Here is a 5603-nt window from a genome sequence, read left to right on the forward strand (position 1 = left end):
TTCATCATAGACAAGATTGAGATAAAGAATGCATGGAAGACGTTAGGTGTATTTTGAAGAGCTTTTACAAGATGATAGGCAGGTGGAGGGAAGAATGGAAGACAGAATAGTACTGACAGGGCCAAATATTTCAAAGTCTAAAGTAAGGTATGCCATACAGCAAATGAAGGATGGAAAGGCACCAGGACCAGATAACATAAATGTAGAGTTCCTGAAGCTTATGGATAAGAATGGAATAGAGTGGTTGACTGGACTGTTCAATCATATTAATAATACTGGTATCAACCAAAGAAGTAGCTGGTCTCAAAGTACATCATCATCATCCCAAAGAAACCAGGAGCTCGGAAATGTGAGGATTTCAGAACAATAAGCCTAATGAGTCACAGCTGAAAATCATTCACAGAAGAATAATTATATGAAAAGTGTGAAGAACAAATATCACCTATAAAATTTGGATTCAGAAAGGCATTTGGTACTCGGGAGGCGTTGTTCAGTATACAGGTGTTTCAGAAATGCAGAGCATTGCAATGCTGTGCAAGCTTGTTGTTAATTATAGAAAGGCGTTCGACAGATTGCAGCATCTGCAATTAATTGATGATGGAGATTCAAGGTATGGATGGATATAGATGACAAGGATATTAGAATTATAACAAACTTATATTGGACCAAATGGCATATGTGAGCATGGAAGAAGATGAAACGGATTTATTGAAGATTTTGAGGGAAGTGAGACATGGTTGTGTGTTGTCGCCATTGCTTTTCAATATCTATTCTAAAACAATATTCAGAGAGGTTATACATGACGTAAAGGAGGGACGTTTGGTGAATGGTCATCGTTTGGATAATATACGGTATGCTAATGATACAGTGACTTTTACTGATCATATGAAAGATCTGAAGAATATTATGGATAGAATTGTGGACAGCAGTAAAGCATATGGACTTTAAAACAACACTGATAAAACCAGAATGTACATATTATCTGTTGTAACAATTCAAACACCCAGATCATATAAATAGGTAGTGAAACAAATTTTATCATTCATCTTTGAGTTGCGTCTCCGGTGAAAACCACGTTATTTCCTCCCTGCTTTAATATTTCTCTTCACTCTGTTGATTTGATTCGCTATAATTTTCAAATCTTGGCTAACTTATAATCAATATTCTCCTATAGTTTGTATAAACTAAAGTCTCATCTTATCTCATACATACTATAGTCGATCTTATTGATCCTTGATAAGGTGGGGCTTATAACACGTTAACAGAGTTGAAATATGATGAATAATTGCTCATATAATATAATTTTTACTGCATTCATCTGTGACGTTTTCAAGGGTATTCTTTTTGTATAATTTTGTAGGAAATAAAAGAATTATTATTATTTAATTCATACTCACCATACTGATAACATATTCTGAGTAGTGTGCAGCACATGAGTAAGCATCCAATCGGTTTAAATAGAGACTCAACAGACGGCCAAATACAGTAGTTTAAATCAGTTTGATATTCCTCTTGAGTTGTATGCATAAATTCCTCATACTGAGAAAAGTCATCTTCGTAATCTGGTAGATATAGGTTGTCTTGTTCCAAATCAATGAAATTCATTTTATTCTCTGCATGATGCATTTTTCTGCAAACCAGCGTGAATGTAACGTACATACACATGTTATATGTATTAAATCGAAACAATAACTAAGGTTGTACTACTTGTAAGGTGATCACCGGAGTATCAAAAATTATTCTCTTCTTATAAATTGAATATGTAAATATAAAATAACTATAATAAAAACCAATAAATTGATTGGACTATTGTAAAATACAAATACATGTACAGGTCTTTCTAAATGATGGACCCATTTCAAAAATGGTATTATTAAAGTGAAAATGCAAAATGGACAACCTTTATTACAATGGAAGAGATAGTTTTAAGTTTTTTTCAATACCTTACAAGTGTTCAATATGGTTACGGCTGCTGCACGATCTGCGAGGACCGATCACTGCTGCCGTGCAACTCAATAGCACCATATACTCTTTCTCGCGTGTGGGACGAGTTTGGCTACCGCGTAAATGCCGTGCAGCAGCCGTAGACTATATTGAAACTTGCTAGGTATTGAAAAAAACTTTAAAATTATATCTTTCCATTGGTAATAAAGGTTGTTCCATTTTGCATTTCACTTTATCTACGGTACTAATTTTGAAATGGTCCATCATTTAGAAAGACCCTGTATTACTAGATACGGTATTTAAATGTAAGATCAGTAATCTCTATCCAGAGCAGCACTTGCTGGATAGATTGCGTCAAAAAATTATAACTTGATAGAAATGATAAAGATGCTGGGGGAAAAATGTAGCAGTGATCCCATTTCATAAACTATATCCTCACACTTTGCAGTCATGATCAAATTTTGGGAATTAGTTTCTAGGTATACTGTAAAAAATCTTTAAGAACCAGCTCAGAGGAGATACTTTTTTTTTTGTCCCACTTGTTCAAAGTCTAGTTTTTTGGTTTAGAAGACGGGTTCTTGCGGGCCCGGCTGGTGCCTCTGTCAAGTAGCCAGCCCGGCAACTATCCTGGGGTATTTACTGTTGTCCCAGCTAGAACAAAAATACCAAAAATTAAAAGCCAATATTACCTTTTAGTATCGTTTGAGATGCTTTGCTGATTATTGAATACAGGCATTGTTAAGAATTGTTTTTCAACACACCGTGTCTATCGTTCGATCGGTTAGTAATATAATCGTTGACGGCTAGTATCTATAATATTCCCAGGATTGATAGCAGTGCCAATCAATTTTTCCTCCGCGATGAATCAGCCCTCGGACGACAGAGCGCTCGGCGACTTTGTAAACAAGCCATTTACCACTCTGTCGACATTGTAACAAACTATATATAGCTAATCCATGACGTAGGCAGCTCTCAGCGCTCCAGGTGGAATAATTTGCTTTCAAAATTTAGCTCTATGAATCCCTTGTTCCAAGCTTCGTTCTCCAAAAAAGGCGCGCAAATACGAATTTAAAGATTTAAGATTACGAATTTTAAAAGTTTGTTTTCAGATGCGTAATAATTTTATTTTTTCTGAAAGATATGAATCTATGGAATAGTTTAACTCTTGTCCTCTAAATTATAATTTCTGTTTGTTTCAGATGCGTAATAATTTTATTTTTTGGAAAAGATGTGAAATGATATGAATCTATGGATATAGTTTATACTTGTCCTCTGAATTATAATTTCTGTTTGTTTCAGATGCGTGATAATTTTATTTTTCGGAAAAGATGTGAAATGATATGAATCTATGGATATAGTTTATACTTGTCTTCTGAATTATAATTTCTCTGAACGTTGGACAACACATCCATAGGAGTTTATTCATGAAATAAATTTCCACACTTCTATAGAAAATCAAGTGACACGAGTTTTGTGAGAAAATAGAAAAATAGTTTGGATTGATGGATTTTGGAACTGTAATTTGGACATAACGAGTTTAGGAACGGTTTACTGTTGGAAATCAGATCAGGTACCAAGATCATGAGCTGGAAAATATAAATTCAGCATAACTTAATACATTTTCATTTTATTTTCAGGAATAAGTCAATGATATATAAAATTAAAATCAGAATAATAGATATATTTTTTTCCTTCAAAAATAAGTAAAATGTAGTATGAAAAACAATCAGATAGATTTTGTATTTCTCTTGAGTAATATTCAAATACCAAGGCATAAATTACAATCATCAAATTTGTAAGAAACAATTTATGAAGAGTCTCATAATAGAAACGACAGAACAAAAATTATATGCAATAATATAAAAATTCAAAGAAGGAAATACGGTAGTTTGTTTTCAGATGTTCATATTTTTTTATTAAATCAATAAGTCAATGCAGTATGTAAAATTACAATCATCAAATTTGTAAGAAACATGTAGTGAGATTCTCATAATATAAACGACAAAACAAAATTGTATACAATAATAATATAAAGAATTGAAAAAAAGAATAGTTTGCTTTCAGAAGTTCAGCATGTCATCATTTTACTTCTAATGAATTCTTGCAAAGTAGTGTGAAATTACAATCATCAAATTTGAAAGAAACATTCAGAAGAAGTTTCATTATAAAAATGAATAAAAACTACAAAACAAAAATACAGTAATAATAATATTTAGAAAATTCAAAAATAATGAATAGTTTATTTTCAGGTGTGTGGTGTGTATCATGTCACAGTCCCAAAATATTTCCCTAATATCTTTTCAAAATATTTCCCAAATGTTTATCAACTTGGATACAACATTACTATAATCCAATTGCAATGTCAGATAAAAATTCATTTTTTCATTATATTTAACCTGCAAACTTAGGTCAAGTGATCATAATGCACAATGGATCTGAAGCCACAAGTGAAATAGAAAATGTAGTTGGACATATACAGTACGAGCAATGATTCAGTAAATTGATTCAGTAATGTACATGGATATTTTCTTCATGGTATTTTTGAATAGAGAATTTTTCTCAAAAGAATATTAATTTTTGAAAAACTTATTCGTTAAAATAACTCAATTTCTGTATTTTTATTTATATTTAATATTATTGATTACCTACTTATTCCATTATCTCACAAAAGTAATAATCAGAAAAAAGTTTTTGGCCTACCGTAATGTTTTTGCACATTCTTAAAAAATGATACCCCACTTCATCATAATAAATGTGACGGGAATAATAATATTTAATGATATATAAATAGTTTTAATGATTATAAATAGTATTTAAAGATATATCAATAGTATTAATAATCAATAAAAAATTATTGATATATAGACTATAGTAATCAATAAAAACTTTTATGGAGAAACAACCAAAATAATTCCTGTTGCCATATTTATAAGAAACATCAAAGCAAAAGATTCACGTTTTCAATTATTTTACTGACCTGGGCAATAGTAATTTTAGTGAAACCCTTCATACTCCAATATCGCGATATACCTCATCTACTTCTGATCAAAGAAATAATGAGACTATAAAATATTATTCATTGACCGAGCAAAGCGAGGTCCAAGATTCAAGTTGACAGTTTTGCTTTTCTCTTGATGTGTGTTCCGCATTTACAGCGAAACACTGTATTTACAGCCTGGTTGCACAAAATCCGGTTAAATTTTAACCGTGATTAATTTCACGAGAACCAATCAGAGAAGACCTTTTTGATGAGACGGCTTCTCTGATTGGTTCTCGTGGAATTAATCACAATAAAACTTGACCGGCTTTCTAGTTTTTGGAAAATTTAATTTGAACGTGGACTATGTCCCATTTTGGCAAGCAAATTTTCCAACTCCAGCTGTTTAAAGTATAGAACTTAACTAAATCTCGAGCTCGGAAACCGGTCCTTAATGCCCTTAGGCATAAAAACCAATTTGCAAAAATAGACGAAATACAGCTGACTCAATTTGTGTTTTCTTCAGGATAATAATATTATGAGAGTAGAGGAATTTTCTCCATACTCCAATATTACCTACTTGCTTTTTGTAAGGGCTACTCGTATTTATAAATATTGAATGTAATTTATAATCCAGCTGACAGTTGATTTGTTTTTTAATAGAATAACTAGTGACCCCTGG

General features: G+C 31.9%; 1 long non-coding RNA gene across 1 annotated transcript; it reads right to left on the bottom strand.

Moving 5' to 3' along the window:
• Window positions 1–1516: 1516 nt before the first annotated feature.
• LOC120355990 lies at window positions 1517–2668 on the bottom strand. Its single transcript, XR_005573885.1, has 2 exons — window positions 2634–2668; window positions 1517–1630 (listed from the first exon to the last, which is right to left on the bottom strand). It is a non-coding gene; the product is annotated as an uncharacterized LOC120355990 (long non-coding RNA).
• Between the last annotated feature and the right edge of the window lie 2935 nt (window positions 2669–5603).

Source organism: Nilaparvata lugens, unplaced genomic scaffold (assembly GCF_014356525.2).
Source record: "Nilaparvata lugens isolate BPH unplaced genomic scaffold, ASM1435652v1 scaffold5455, whole genome shotgun sequence".
NCBI classification, from domain to species: Eukaryota; Metazoa; Arthropoda; class Insecta; order Hemiptera; family Delphacidae; genus Nilaparvata; species Nilaparvata lugens.